The sequence below is a fragment of the Seriola aureovittata genome, chromosome 15 (genome assembly GCF_021018895.1).
Source record: "Seriola aureovittata isolate HTS-2021-v1 ecotype China chromosome 15, ASM2101889v1, whole genome shotgun sequence".
In the NCBI taxonomy this organism is placed as follows: domain Eukaryota; kingdom Metazoa; phylum Chordata; class Actinopteri; order Carangiformes; family Carangidae; genus Seriola; species Seriola aureovittata.
This window is the reverse complement of record NC_079378.1, coordinates 19,530,460-19,547,927: the sequence shown is the minus strand read 5'-3', so window position 1 is coordinate 19,547,927 and position 17,468 is coordinate 19,530,460. Positions and strand designations below refer to the sequence as shown.

The window sequence follows — 17,468 nt, the reverse complement described above, 5'->3', positions numbered from 1 at the left end:
AGCAGATGCTTGGGGGGGAAATAGATTAAATGTTGCTGAAAGAGATTTCAGCCAAATTTATAATTCGTAACAAAATTGCCAGTGTTGAGCAATTCATGTGGTGTAACATGCAGTGGAAAGGTAGTCAACTTTGTGCAAGATCTAATCACCTCCAGCAAGCGTGGTGAAGTGGCTGCAGAACAACTTAAATCAGCAGAAATCCAGGAGATAACAGAACAGTCCCGGGCTGTTTTTATGAAAGTTGCCAGGAGGATTGGCTATGATTACTGGCAGCACTAACAACAGACTGCTGAAATGATAGAACCGTGAGAGATGACAGATTTTTTTCAAAACGATGTCCTGCTAAATTGAACTCCTGATCTGGCGAGGCTTTAGATTCAGACCACATGACAGATATAAGGTTCCAGGGCCAGATCTGGCATCCGTAAAGTTTCAGCCAACTCACAGATGAGTTTTATGGGCTGTCAATTCCTTTTGATCCGCTGCCTCTCCAGAAGTTATATGTCCCACGACACAAATTAAACAAGCTTCCCACTTGCTGCTCTGTGCCAGTGCTCTCTACATCAGTGAACAAGTACACACAGCAGTATCTCACCTGCAGGTATCATATCTCTAAGTACAAAAATAAAAGTAGGCAAATCAAACATTCTCATAGACTACCGGAGAAGGAAGTGTTGTTCTGACAGTGAATTTAATTGTAGCCCTGTTCCAGAGCTGATTAACACCGTTATTGTCGTTTTGCAACTGAGTTTACTCTGTGAAGGTTGTTTAGTTTTACCAGGTACATTTGACTGAATGCAGCACTGCACAGCGCTGACTTAAAGAAATAGTTTGGGTTATTTGACGTGGGGTTGTGTGAGGTACTTATCTATATCTATGTATTGTATATTGCTATAGATTCAGACAGGTGCACAGCCAATTTAGAGAAGCAGCTGGGAACAGTGGCACAGAAGCTGGGCAACGTGCTGCTGTGGACGAGGCCATCCACAAAAACGTGTTTTAGCCACTTCAAAACATGCCCACAGAAAAGAAGTCAATATCTGTTGAAGTGTACGCTTTATTTTGGATATTTTCACCACTTTTTCTTGCCGTCAAACAACCCTTTCCTCTGGAACTACAGTTTGTGAACCATTACTGTTATCATGTCACATGACATTAAAATTCACAGGAGCAAGGCGGCTGCAGTTTTATGAGCTAGGTGCTGCAGCTGCTCTCCTCTGGCTGCAGCAGTCGGGAACCACCTCTGTGGTGACAGCACTTTGCTCTGATCGGCTTAATGCTTTACTGACTTAAACACAGTAAATATTTTAAACTGAAGGAATCTTTATAGAATTTAAAAGTTTCAAACATGGACTTGAAGAATCTTCTCCGCCTCATCTTTATCTAACGTAGCCGTTGTTAGGACACTGCACAGTTCAAACTGAGCTGTTCAAACATGCAGCAGCACAACATGGCTGACAGTGTGGGAGTTGGTTGTGACTGGTTTTTCTCCCATGACAAACACAGTGTATGGTCTACCACATTTTAGAAAATAAAAGATAATTCAGTCCACTCAATGAAAGCTCTACTTCAAAGTAACAAGTGCTTCATAGAAATGTGGTGGAGTAAAAGTCATACGTTTCCAAATGAAATAAAACTCAAGTATATCTTTTGAGTATCTGTACCTTACTTAAGTAAAGTACTATGTTACTGTCCACCCCTGGATGTGTTCTACTTTTTTTTCTAAGAACTTCAGAGCTCTTTTATGGTTCTCTCTCCCAATGGGAATGCAATGTATTCTCCTCCTTCTGACAGCTCATTTTTTACATATGGACACCAACACTATAGTTTTCATTTCCATCCAGAAAGCTGTAAAAACATTTTAGTTTTAGTGTTTGTTATTCTAAAAGAAGTAATGCCCCTGTACGTCATATTTTCTTATTCTTTAGATTTATTTTCTTTTCACTCTCCTGGCAGCATGGTGACCCATTTTCTTTGAAAGTATTATCAAGTCTGCGTTTCTCAATAACACAGACTGGGGATGTCACAGCATTACTTAACTTTAATTTCATGTTCCAAAGAGTGATGTAAATTTGTGTCTAGCCTGAGAATGTTTTTAGAACAACATATTTCATCACAGTCTGAAATATTTTTTTAAAATAAAATACCAAAGGAACAGCTCTACACACCATGAGATCAGCCAGTGACACCACATGAAGTAGATTGTGTCCGACTTGACTGCAGTCATTTTATGCTCCCACCCCTGCAGTCACCGTCTGTTCACGTTGACCATCAAGTCCGCTGAAGTCAAAAATGAACACAGCTACAGTCACACCATAGTGATATCAGCCTCACTGATGTAAAATTTCTCAAGTGCACAAAGGCAGGAGGCAGATTCAAACACATCTCCATAACTCCATCAAACAATTACTGTTCAAATGTGTTGATTCTCAGTGTGCGTGGCAAAATGGAAAGATACTACTATCAACTCCGGTTGCAGCTAGTGATTATTTTCATCATCATTTAAGCTACCAATTATTTTCTCAATTACTGAATCAATTGTTTGGTCTACAAAACACCAGAAAACGATTCAAGATGCCCATCTGAATTTTTCAGAGCTGATCAACAGATCAAATATATTCTGTTCAAAATAAAGCACACACAGAATACACAGAAAATCATCAAATTCTTACATTGAGGAAGCTGAAATTATCAACTGTTGCTTTTAAAATGACTTTCATGAATAACTGATTGCCAGTTAATTGTCTGTCAATCGACTAATCAGTTACTGTAATTGAATCGTCATTGCAGCTCTGCCAACAGCTATTGTGTATGTGTATAAAGCCTGAAATATCTTCTTCCCAACAAGTCGTCCAACCTAAACAACCATATGGGTCGTTTTTTTACAACCCTCTGATATGACCCATAGGAATGTGTCCTGAAATACCGCCCCTACGGCGGCATGCGTCCCGAACGTCGGTGTAACGCACACACAGGAAAGACCCAAGAATGCAGACTCGACCCAGCAGAGAAAATCAAAACAGTCTTTAATCAGGCAAAGGTCGGTACACGGTAAATCAGTCCACTCTGGCAAAAGTACAAAAATCCACAAGGCAAAAGGCAAGGTCAAAATTCAAAACTGGTCAAAACTACAAGGCTCACCAGGAAAAAAAAACGAGGAATTATTGGAACGCTGACGCAAAGGACAAGACAAACTGACAAGGAGAGGAAGAGAACACACAGACTAAATACTCTAGGGAAGGGGAGACAACGAGACACAAGTGTAGCACATTAGGGCAGGGCAGGTAATCACACAGGTGGGAACGACAGGACAGCAGGAAGTAAAGAGACCTGGAACGAGACAACATGTGAGTATCAAAATAAAACAGGAAAAACAAGACTTGAAACACAGTTTAAACTACTGGTATCACGTGGGAATCGAACACCAATCCCTTGTGCGTTATCCCTGTGTTTTGTTGACTCATCCATCCATCCACTCCAACTTCATCCTTACACTGACTTTGTCGCTCTTTATACTACGTCACTGCACTTTTCCCTTTACTCCTGTCATAATTACTACGACCACAAGATGTGATCACCACTAACAACAAAACGTAACCTGTGGGCTCGTTTTTCACAGGACAGTCTTCTTATTCCTCTGTGCTGTTGCTCCATTGTTGTTGTTGTTGTTGCTGCTGTTGTTGTTGTTGTTATTGAGCTCCATTAGTGAGCCACACTTGCACTGGGTAGTTTATTTTGACTCCCACACACACCGTTGCCGAGTAAGAATGTGTTAGTGAGGTGCTTTTTAAGATTTACATCTTTCGTAAGAACTGATGGTCAAAGGTGAAGGTCACTGTGACTTCACAAAGCATGTTTTTAGGGCCATAACTCAAGAATTCATACACTAGTCATGACAGAATTAACACAAATGTCAAATAGGATAAAAGTGATGACATTTTATATCCAAAAGGTCAAAGGCTAACTTCACTGTGACATCATAATGTCCTGCAAAAACACTTTTCTGGCAATTATTCAACACTCAGGAACAGAAGGGGAGGTTGTGACCATATTTCACGTGCGGCCCGATACTGAACTGGTGACATTAATCAAACTGTACTGACTGTAGATCTTTGCAGCAACATCCATATTTGAAGCATTGTCTGGAATCATGGCTACAACTGTACTATCAGAATCAGCGTTCCTTTTTTTTGTGTTGTTGTTTCAGTTTACTTACACACTGATAGTAGACAGAAGACATACAGCAGAACAAGAGAAACAAAGCTTAAAAAAGTCAAGTCGAATCAATTTTATTTATATATCATTATATCAAAAAACAAACAAAGATTTGCCTCTAAGGGCTTTACAACCTGCCAATCAACAGACCCGTGGATGTAAACCACAACCTGACTGACAGAAGGATACAACCACAAGGCGATAACTCAGATCTCATTTATTTGGAACACATCAGACAGTATTTTTGAGAAAAGTAACTGAATGAATAAGTGAATTCTGTGGGACCCATCATGTTAACTTTGTTTTTTTTTTCTGATAAACCGCTCCAGGCATAAGGGTTATTATGCATTCCTTCGTTGTGCCATTTGACATTCAAGATGTTTGCAATGTGTTTGTTTTGTGGCTTCAAGTATCAAGAATGCTTTGGTGAGTTAAACCTGTGGGTGTACCAAGATCAACAACACCTCATTAAAAACGTGTTCTTACAGTTCATTATGACAATACTGGAAAAACAAGCTGAGGCCAAATTCAACACCGAATGCACCGTAATGCAAAAAACATTGTAAACCGAATTGGCAAGAAGTAGGTGAAAGCTGCCCTTTATACAGCTAACTATAGTGGGGCTGATTGATATGAGGAGCTTGACAGACAGGTGATGCTTTCAGGCAAACTTATCTCCAGACAAGATGCTGGACGATTCTGTGAAACCCAGACTTCAGAGACTACTTTTGGCTTTATTTTTCAAATTTTAATGTTGGACTTGGAGGGGCTGCCTCTTGCGATTTTTATTACCATCCAAAAACACCAACACTTCATACAGATTGAGCAGGTGTACAGTGATAAGAAGGCAGAGTACAGCTTTCTTCAACAGCTACAAACACTTTCATATTTGGACATGGGTGAAAAACATGTAAAAACTTTATTTGTTTGGAGCCTTCCCCCAGCTTTAGAGACAAGCCACTGAAACGCTTGGTAAAGGTTGGGCTATTGTTGAAATTCCACAACTTAAACACCTATGGTTTAGTTGCCTTTATGGTTCAGCGACTAAAATACTTGATTAAGGTTTTGGCAACTAAAACTTTTGGTGAAGCTGCAACCGCATTAAGTGCAGATCTGTGCCAGACACAAACGCTGATCTGCTGCATGAAAGTCAGACTTGCGACACACCCATCCACCATCCCATCTACGACAAGTCCTTCAAATTAAACATCAAAATACGTAATTCTAACGCTCATGGACGACATATGTTGGCCTCAAATCTCTGCTAAAAAAATGTATGATGTGAGATTTAGGGAAGGGTCATGGTTTAGGTTAAAATGTTTCATTGAGGTTAGGGAACAGTTGTGATCATGGTGAAAGAAAAAAAAAGGGAAAATAGAAACAGGAAGAAAACAGTGTCTCCCATATTAAAGTCATCTCCAAAGTCTTCTCCATCCATCCCATCTTCCTCCCTTGCTTTATAACAGCGTCACCTCTCTTCCTGCTTTGGTTCTATAGATGTGTTCGCGTTCAGTACTTTGCACTGTAAACCGTGACGTGCAGATTCATGAAATATGAACACAGTTCTTAGGACAATGGGCTGGTTCAAGTTATAATCAGCTTATAACAATGACAGACTCATGAGAGGCAAATTGTGGTCATCAGTTTCTGGAAAGTTCTGCGTCAAATGCAGGAGGTTGATCTGGAAGCTTACAAGAGCTGTTACTGGCCAATCAGGGCCCTTTTTTTTATTTTTTATTGCTCTACACTTGAAGATGCATGCTGTGTTTGTTTATGGCTTTAAAGTGACCTGTGGGAAATGGGCACATTAAAATTGGTTTTAAAAATATCGTAGCAATGATGTACTGTTACACCACATCATGTAAATATAATGGGTACCACTTTACAATAGCACTACCCTTATAAAGGATTTGTTAATGGTTAATAATTTGATTATTAATTCAGTGGTAACATTTTATGAAACATAAATAAACAATTATGAACAAGTTATAACACAGTGTTCATACATTTTTGCAGACTCACTATTTGGCAAGATCAAATTCATGCTTTATACTAATTAATCTTACTAATGAGTCACTACCATTTATAAATGGTAAAAGGAGCCTTATAGTAACTCATTAATAGATGGGGATATGTTTAACACTTTACAATAAGGTTCCTTTTTGCCAGCTACAAATGTTGATAAAGAAAATGGCTGTAAAAATGAGAAGAACATACATCAGACATGATGTAACATGATTAAGCAGCAGGTACAAATGCTGGATGATGGAGAAAACTAAGAACGTTCAATAGCTAATGAAATATGAGGCTTAACGGTACAGATACATGTGGGCTCACTATGTGGTAAACAACAGGTCACTGTTGTCCTTTTATCTAATGTTTTATAACAGGTTATAAATGATTTATAAAGTGTTAACAAGCTAATCAATAAACTAGTTATAAACCATTCATAAATCCTTTACAAGGTTAGCCTTATTGTAAAATGGTACCAGTTTTATTTCTGCAAAGGTTTGTTCAAGGTTCTGTATTAAATACACACAATAGTCTGCAAATGTATTCATGTGATTCAGTTCAGACAATATGTTTCCTGTTCTGTACTTTATTAGAAAGAATGTAGAAAAAGATAAAACTCTGCCTAAAAAGGTACATTGAAGTTCACATGGAAACTTTTCTCATGTGTCGCGTTGTTATGAACCGAAGTCGCGCTCCTTTGCCCCAAATTTTCAATAGTAAAAAAATGAAAGAATGAAAGATAACATTTATTGGTATTTCCAGATGAAAATGTAAATTGAAAGCTTTATTCAGCATCAGAATCGGATTGATTACGCTCATAATCCAAAACTGCCTCTGTTTTTTTTTTATTTAAACAACCAAAAAATTACATTTACCAGCTGTTAAAAAGAATGAGTGCCTATTTAGATAAACAAAACAAACAAAATAAAACTTTTTCAAAGCAATGATTCATTCTGCGACAAAACAGTTTTGATATTTTAGATAAACATTCAGAAGCTATAAAATAATGACTATTGAAAGCAGAAATGAATCATCTATCATTTTAATATGGATTTGTTTGCCACAGTTGCTGTAATTGTCCTTTTAATCCTCAGACTTGCTGCGACACTCAGAGAGAAATATTGTTACCCTCTATGTGAATGGCTGATATCCACAAAGGAAATCACAGATATATGTTGAACACAGTGACAGAGTGCTATAGCAATAAATATATAAATAAAATGAAATATTATTAATAACATTACACACCACAACTATGACTTTGTCACTTTCCCCTTTCCTGCAAACCTGTAGATGTTAATATCTTTCATTTTTATTTATCATTTCACCTTTAAAGTATAATAAATTAAATAAACTGCAGTGAAATATTCACTATCGTCACATAAACTGTATTCTCCATACTTTATGAATGAAATGATTTATTCAATAACATTAAACGAATGCATCCTGTAGTGTGAGAAAGTACTCTACACTGCTGATAGTGATTGTCACTGTCAGAAGTAAAGGTTTAGGGAATTTTTTAACTTGCAGGGTGTAACAATATCACAGGATCTCACGCAGCAGGATATTATAACCAGATCAGACAAGATACAAACAGCGTAATGTGTGCTTGTGGTTGGAAAGTGTGTGTTTTCCAGCAAGTGACATACCAGTTTACTCTCACCTTGACAGGCCAGCTGCCCTGCGATGCATGACTAGAGCACACTTAAAGGAAAGTGGCTGATTAATATTGCAACAGTGCACTCCTTTTTTTTCCGTGTTCCAGGGCTCGTCAGTAATGGAAAGCAAAGCCTCACTTTGATTTCGTTCTGGGTTCTGATGTTAGATATTTCGTTGTTCTCTAATATTCAATGTTGTGAGGAGAAAATTGATCCCATGAAGTGGTTTTATAAGGGCATTGTTACTCTGCCTGGACTGTGCCGTCATCAGCCCTTGAAAACGTCATATTTTCTTTTCTTTCTTTTTTTTTTTTTGTATCATCTTGCAGGCATGTTTTGGTGAAATTTAATCCGTGTGTTTTGTGAGACCGGTAAGTGCATTACAGTATATGTATATACATATGTATATACACATATGGAATGCATCATGGTTACATCAGAAAATGTTATTGAACATCATATTTTAAAAAGTAATCAACATCTGAGAACACCAAAACAATGTCTAAAAAAAGATACAAGACAAAAAAATGTCAACAATTACAATGTAGCATCAGTTATGTATAATATATATTTATCTAGGCTACTTGTTGCAGTGTTGCAAATCTGTATTTGTCTGTAGCACTTTCACTGAGCTGTACAAGGTAGGAGCAAATATGGGTTCAGTGTCTTGACGAAGGAAACTTGACGTCTGGCTCCTCCAGCCAACATGTCAAACCTACAACCCTTTCCCTTTCCCCAAACTTAGCACTAAGAGGAGAAGTGCAGGCAACGTTTTATCATATTGTGATGTACTACTCTGTGAGGGCAGGTAATTGGTGTACAACAGTGGCTGTAGCTTTGCTGTGAGTAATGACCGTCCTCCCCATTGTTGGGAATGGGATGCAGTTATTGGGTTCCCCCCCCGAGAGAGTGCAGAGCTTTTTAGAGGCCAAACATGTGAAACACTGGTTATTCTCTAGCAGTCATTAATTATTTTAACCCTAGTTCAATGAGAATAAGTCGTCAGGTGTATAGGTGACTTCTTTAGTGCTGTAAAATATATTACCATTCTTTAATGTATCTAACTTGAATTTAAATATGATACATGTGTGTGTTTCTGTATCCTAAATGTAAGATTAAACACACTGCTGACTTAATAATATGCAAACTTAAAGTGATGATAAGAGCAAATTCTTTGTGAGCAACTTTCTTTATACCCAGTCTGTAGCCACAGAAGGTTCGGCTTGTTTTTCAACAGATGTCAGTTTGAGCTCAGATGACGCTGACTATATCTTTCATAACACAGTGAGAGCTGCTGTTTCAGTGAGCCCTTATTTAATTTATAATCTGATATCACAAATTGATACAGAAAAAAATTACCATTCTATTTGCTCATTTTATTCCCATCTGTATCAGTTTATTTTCCCCACCACTGCTGACACACGCCATTTGTAAAGGTTACAGTGGCATCTGGTTCAGGGAACATGTCTAAAGCTGACATGGTGTAATCAATTTAAAGCTGACCAAATCAGTTCAAGATGAGTTTCTAGTGAATGTGATGATTCAAATGACCACACATTGATGCCTCTGCCACTCCTGCTTAGGATTTTTAACACATATATAATAATGATATTGGAATGGCAAAGCAAATGAGTTTTTCAAATGCACCAACAAAACAAAGTACAATTTTGGTATATTAAAATTTTATGTATATATATATATATATATAATATATATATATATATATATATATATTTATAGGTTAGGTTATATATAATATATATAATATTTTGAAATGTTATAAAATAAATAACAATTAATCTTTGAAAACATTAAAAATGTTAAAAAACGCCTTTCTTTCTTTCTTTTTTTTTGTCTTTTCTCAAAATAAGGCCTATTACTGTAAGAAGTCAATGTCAAGAACTTGTATGTTCGTTTCGGGACCACATCGTATACTTGTTTGTTATCTCAGTCTGACTGCGCACCAAACAATTGCATCCATGGCAAAAACGGGACCATCAAAATGGATATCTGGTTAGCAACAGGAAGAGTTAAAAGGAATCAGTCGAGAGTCAGATAGTGAATCATGACGTGATGTACCCCCTGTCAAACAGAAAAAAAAGAGCTTTCTCTGCTTTCAGGTCAATTCTGAATGATCATTATCATTAAAATAAAGAAGGTGCTCTGAGAATGTATTATTTGGCCTCCATATTGTTATGTGGTTGGATATGGGCCATAATTTTTTGAGATTTTCAAGTGGGCCATGAGTTGGAAAATGTTGGGAACCACTGGTATAAAGTATTATCATTTAAATAAATAAAACAAAAAACACAAACACAAAAGAAAAAAAAAAATTAGTTGAATAAAAGTGACATAATTAACAAAAGGCTAAACACCTGCTGTGACATTACTCATGGGTTGTGTCCAGAAGTGAAGCATACTGTACCCCCAGGTGTTAGAGACCAATGTAGCAGCACCTGCAAATCCATTTTATTGTAAAATGAAGACAAATTTGACACACAAAACGAAGCCACCTTAGAAAGCAGCCAACCACACTGACACAGCCCAGTTAGCATGTGAAAAGAACAGAACTGCAACAGTGGACACTGGCACTTACACAGTGAATCAGTCATCTGGAGCAAGTGACAATTCATGTCACTTGAAGTGGAACTTGTGCCAGTTTACATGCCAGCCACCGCTACAGGCTACACCAGGGCTCTGTCGTTCATTTACCAGCACACAGCTGCATATACTCTACTCACAATATATTTACATTGAGGCAGCATGGCTAACAGTCTGATCACAGCTACACAGAAATGTCAATGTGTGCATCGTTGTGCAGAAGGAAAATGAAAGACTAGTACATATTATGACACTTGGAGGACTTGAGAATAAAAGCTTGTTGGAAGTTAATCACCTTCATAGTCAACCGCACATGTATTTCACTACACTTTGTTTAGTCAAATAAAAATAATTTATCCTGAAAACATACAAAATGTATTGTTTTGTATATCAGACACAATAAAGTTAAATAAATGCACATATGATCTAGAAAGTGTTGAGATACTGAGTGTGTACAGAGAAACTACAGGAATTACTGGGAAACCTGGAACATTCATTTTTGTCAATGCATAAGAAATACAATTTATAGCATTGACTGTAAATCCCTTTGAACAAAGCCAGGACATATTCTTGCAGCTAGCTGAAAGTAAAGACTGGAAAACAAAGACTGTTTATACCTTAGAATGAACTCAAAATGCTTTAAGGCGAAAGGTATTTAATAAGAAATGAAGAAAAACAAGATAAAAAGAAAGAAACAGAAATCAGACAACAAAGAAAAGGGCATAGTATAATTTTAAGTAGCCTGAAATTTTAATAACACACAGACCAGAACATAAAAGCTTTGAGATTAATTTAAAAAGAGTCAGATGAAGGGCAAGTCTCAGATCCTGTGGAAGGTTCCTCTTAGTGCAGCATTAAGCTAAATCCTGCTTTGTTTAAAACTGGGAACAGTTAGCAGGCTGCTCCTCCCAGATGATCTGATATGTTGAAAGGTTTTTTTATTTTTTAATTTTTATTGTAATTTGTAAAAATAAGTGAGCAATGTCCTCTAGCCCTGGACTTTATAGGCAAGAACCAGCAGTCATTCAAAATCAATGTCACAATGCAGAGAAAGCCTAATAGTGGCTACATTCATTTAACATCTCTTTTTAATGAAGCTGTAGTTACTAGGCAGGTGACATTTTGACTTAATTCAACTGAAGGAAGTTCTGATGATGTATGAACCTTCATTTATTCAGTGCTCTGACTTGATTTAAGATTATAGGTCAGGAATTATTCAAATAAAATATGTAGGTTTACCTTCTCTTTCAGTTCTTTTTTCATTGTGAATTACTGATTGTAATTGTTAAATAATGGTTATATAGAGCAAAAGTTCCCATTTGAGGAGAAAAAACAGAAAAAACTCTGTATCTCTCTCAAATGTGTGTTACATAAATACCTCATCATGGCATCATATAAAAAACAAAGACAACATACATTGGACATTATGTGTGCAAGGACACCTTAAAAGACACTGGTCTATATACATTTCCAAGAATCTGTCAAGAGAGAAAAAAAAAATACAGTGTAACATTTTTTAATTATCATTCAATACAAAATACATGATGTAAATTCAAATAGTTACATACTGTAAACAAAGTAATTTACTGACAAAACTGTGAACAGTATTGTGTTGCAAATTTACAAGAATACATAAAGAGCTGCAAATGTATTTGTAGTAATACACCGAAATTCTAAAATACAGGAAGAAACTTTAAAAAATACAGTACTTAGAAGGCAGAGCTGCTGCCAGTTAATTTCTGTAAATTTACAGTGAAAAGTTTTACAGTGAAGTAAATTAAGGGACATTAAAGTGAATAGTAAAGTGGTCTAAAATGAGAAATGACTATGTAATTTTATAAATTCAATACACCTACATGTACCACGAAATAGCTGCAATTTTGTACATGGAGTGAAATGAGCATTAAGAATAAAAGGCAATTCAGTATTTTTCCATTCGAAGAGATGAATCATTTAAGACTAGCCACAGAGTCCAATTGACAATATCACGGCATTTCCTTAAGAAAGTTTAAAAATAAGACACAATACATGACATGGTAATTATCACTATAAAACTGCTCCAAGATTTTAATGGAGAATTCAGTTATACTCACATGTGTGGCAGCTGTTCTTGAATATTACAACTTAGCTTCACTTGGTTTTGAGACTTTAGATGTAGAGATGGGAGCCATACATTTTAATAGAATTATGAGGTCTCCGGCAGTTTGGGTATGCACAGCACAATGATAGATATGTACAATCGTCCTTCATAATGAACGTCTACTTATAATATGCACATCTCCACAGTGAGTGTCCATTATCCACAAAAACTACAAATAAAAGCATTCAGCAAGCTGGCAAATCATGAAAGACTATATTAATACTTTTTCTGTGTTAAAACGTTAGAATGTATTTTAGTTAGAAAAATGTAATGGCTGATTCAGTTACCCCCCAAAAACCCCCACCTGAAAAAATCTGCCAGTAAAATTCATTATTAAATCTAATAAAAAATATGAAGAGTAATGTGAGTGTCCTTTCATCATGGAACTTAATTTTACAAATAATAGAAGCATCTGTTATTAACTTGTTAAACAAGATATTTGGCAAAAAAAAAAAAAATGTCCGCACAATGGGCACATGACATCTGGCAATTTGGTTTGTTTTGGACATATTTCATTGTCAGTCAGCTCTTCTTTGTCTTTGGTCAAAATGCTGTTCAAGCTAAAAATCATAATAAAAGGGTTTCATGAATGTACAAATGTCTGAAAATGCTGCCAACCATCAATCTGCTTGATTGGTTCACACTTCCTGTTCCTGTCCCACTTACATCTATTTATGCATTAGATGATTTCACATTTTATTTAGTAGCTCCCTTATGAAATGGCTTGAATTTTATTCGAGTTTGGAGACACAGTGATCCTTATTAGTGAAAGACCCTGAGCATCTGTGGCATTTTACTGTTTTCAGTAAAGTGTTAAATGTGTTTGTTTCTAACTGACATCACTTATGAAACAGATGAGATTTTTTTTCTTTTCCTTTTTTTTTTTTAAATTTATTTATTTTTGCTTCAAGCAGTTGAACACAAGAAAGAGCACTAATGGTGTAATGATTGCATGTGCTGGCCATTATCAGACTGCCAGTATGCACTCAAAGCTGTCTGGCTGTCTGTGTGTACACCCACCATTGTAATGATGAAGAATCCTTGACATAAGCTCTGAGGCTGCCCACCAGTTATCTGTTTCTTAATGATTAATTGTGACAAGGCAGTAGCATCCATTTGATATATATACCAGCCAGTACCCATGACCTTGGAGAGATGAATACTGAGTGAATAATTATGAATAATTTATGGTAATAATTTGTTGTATTATTGAATGCCTTGTATTCATAGAGCATTAGCACTTTAAGTGTTTCCACCATATGTAGCCATCCTTATGGCTCTTGTGAGTAGTTTAATCAAAGAAAGTTTCCCAGGATGGAGAATGAAGCTTAATAAGGCTAACTGTGATCTATGGAAATAACATTTAGAACATTTTGCCATACAGAGTGTGGCCCACCAGAGAAATAAGCTGAGAGGGAAACGGCAGTTTCAGTATGTGAATGAAAGATGCATGAAGCAAAAAAAAAAAAAAAAAACTCTTTATGGAAACAGAGGGCAAGTATCACAGAATAAATGTATTTAAAACTGTTTGCGTTGTGATTGAACATTTTGTGATGTGGCGGATAAGTTCATCGATATGGCATCATCAGGAGTTGGTGGATGCCAAAAACATAATGAAAAGAGAGAAAATACTGGACTCACATTCATCAGGTGGACACAAACACTGCTCCACAAGAATGAAAATGTTGCTCTGTAACTGCTGGATATGGGAACAAGCATCTGTTTGCTAACAAGTTACATATCAGCTTAAACAGTGACGATATGTCAGTGTTGTATTCACAATTTACTGCAACCCCTTGAGTGGCCAAAAAAAAAAAGAAGAAAAAACAATATTAGAATATAAATGTACTTCATTTCAAGTAAAAGTGCTGCACTGACATTGTCACTTAAAGGTCCAATATTATATAAATCAATATTTTCATGTCTTTTTGATTATAAAGCAGGTCTAGGTTCTATGTTAATACTGTGAAAGAATGAAAACGCTCAGTCCACAGAGAAACACACACAGCCTGTACTCAGAAACGGAGCCTTAAAACGAGCTGAGCTAAGTTTGTCAAAAATAGACTATTAGCAAAGTAGCATTTTACTGTAGTTCATCGAGCCTGAGCAAATTATCATTGGTTATTCTGCTTCTAAAATATTAGCGGTATATGGTATGTGGTCATGTTTATTAGCATGACAAGCACATCAAAACACCTCCTAACTGTACGACTCACTTCACTCATGGTGTAACATGCTTTTTCCATAAGGAGACTGGAAGCTGCCAGAGACATTTGGTTATTGAGTTAATGTCAAGAACAATAATATATAGATAACATTCAGATACAGTAACATTTAGAACACATTCTACTCAATTTAAATCTGTAAACACATTGCCACAGAGACCACCAACTGCCACCCAATACCCCAACATGCTAACAACATGCTAACTAAAGCTGTTTCATAAATGTAGTGGAACCAATAAATAAACTGTTCACCATTTCTCTCAATAGACCACAGCATTTAATAAAGATTACCAGTTAAACCAGGCTCAATTTTGCCATGAAATTCTAGTTAATGATGGTGGTTTGAATAAGTCTGACTTAAGATACCTTGGAAACGTATTCTTCCAGACTATCCTGAGCCTGGTCGGGTTAGTTTTCCGGATGAGCTTCACCTTAAGCTAAACCAGTGTTACACAGTCTTACAGAAAATAGTCTTACAAAGTGAGTAAGACTGAAATGCAGTGTTTTTATCAAGGTCCCTTCCTGAATGTTCTTCATTAGTATGTGTCGCTTTGCAGTATATCATATCTTCGAACAATGATTCAACTCTATAGAGGACGTTACATCACTTGTGCAAACTTTACAAGCAGCCAGGTGATTGAGGACTTTAGTTTCGATGAAATGCTAATTCTTGCTATAAAAATAATCTTGCTGGGATGTTATTTGATTCATCAGTGTTGTTTAATGTCATGTTGTGTCTTATAAATCTTATACATGATTCCGAATATGTCTGAAAATTCATGTTTCGCACACTGGACTTTAACTTTCAATGTTATCATTAGACACAGAGTGCTAACAAACCAAGCTAACAGAGGAGTTCATGGGTCCATGTCTTCTTGTGTCAGAGTCTGAGCTCATTGTTCAATTACAACATTGTTAATTGCAGTGGTTATTGTTACGAATTATTTTGTATTGTTTATTACATGAATTTTCCCCAGGGGAGAAATAAAGTATCTATCTATCTATCTATCTATCTATCTATCTATCTATCTATCTATCTATATACTTAATACCATCTCTGTCGCTATGAAAATCAGTTTTGTCTTTATGTCAGTTTACTTTACGGTTAAGTGCTTAAAGAGGACGTATTATGGCCATTTTTAGTGTTCATTTCATTCTTGGTGTTGACTGAAATAAATTTACATGCTTTAATGTTTTGAAAAGACATTATTTTTCTTCTTCTGTACATTTTACTCTATTTACCCCCTGTATGAAACACTGTTAGAGCTCAGGGCTCTTTAAGGCCCCCCCTCCCCCCTTTGAAGCTGACCAATCAGATCCCAGTGTGCTCTGATTGGTCAGCTCCCTGGCAACTACCATAGCAACGACAAGTTGAACTGAGTGGTTAAATTATGGATAATTTTTCCGAGCTAATGAGATACAGCATGTCAATATTGACACATTTTTAAGCATTTATATCTTTGCTACATTGCTTACTTACTAATGTCATCAGGTTGCGGTAACATGGTCAAACATTACTGATCCACAATGATAATGCAGACTGACATATGCTTCATTTTCACAACGGTTATTTCTGTAGTTCACACTAAATGTGGCTGAACAGGGGACTCAAGATCACAGCCTAACCGTGTGTGGTTTCTGAAGCAGACCTGCTTGAAGTGCCGGGCTCACACTGTAATGTTTGGAGCAGTGGAGAACTGCGGAAAAATGAAATAGATTTCTCCAGACAATTGAGAAAGCGGTTGCTTTTCAGCATGGCTACAAAACTAAAGAAAACTCTTCATTATAATGTGCTGTGCCTTGTGTGGTGGCATGCGAAGCTTGCAAGGGGTGCCCAGCTTGCAGGTGGGCAGCACAAAGAGACATATTGATGTCAATAGGACCAGGAAGTAATGTGGGGACCCCCGACAAGGCGTTTCATACAAAGAGAAAATTGGGTTTTGCCCTGACAGAGTTACTCCCTTTGTAGTAAACTTTGATCCTTGTGACTCTGTAGACCATTTACATGCATAAAAACCTATATAACACGCTATAAGAAAGGGAGAACTCAGAAAAGCATAATAGGTCCCTTTTAGTGTCTCTGGTCTCTGTTTCACGGCCATTGACTGAGGAGTTCTTAGAACAGACTTTTTCTGATCTCATTAGCTATTAGTTGGCATCATGAAAGTCAAATCCTGGCTTGGTTAATTAGACTCCTTCAGGACAGCCCTTCTTTTCTGAGTCACTTTATGAAACACCCCACGGCTCAGTCCAGTTAGCGCTAGTGTAGTGGGTTGACATGCTTGTAGAAACACAACAGACTGTATGAGCATACAGGTTTGATAGCTTTTTTTTTTCTTTTTTTTTGGCAAATATTTAAATTGAACTTATCTGCAAAATGTTAGTATTGAAGAAAGATCTGCAAGTTCGCTGTTGACATGTTTAAATGATTTCCCTCCTACGGCAAATATAGCTTTACTATGATCACCACTGTGGTTACATTCAAATTTTATATACAGAGGATTTATAGGATTTTCTGGTTTATAACAACCTATGGTCCTGTTTATTAGCATGACAAGAATATCAAAACATTGCACCTCCATCAACTGTACGAGTATGTGTCACTTTGCAGTATGT

General features: G+C 36.6%; 1 protein-coding gene across 2 annotated transcripts in view; it reads left to right on the top strand.

Annotated features, from left to right (window-relative positions):
- Nucleotides 1–17,468, top strand: part of opcml (opioid binding protein/cell adhesion molecule-like) — a 304,122-nt gene that overhangs the window by 187,687 nt on the left and 98,967 nt on the right. The window lies entirely within an intron of this gene.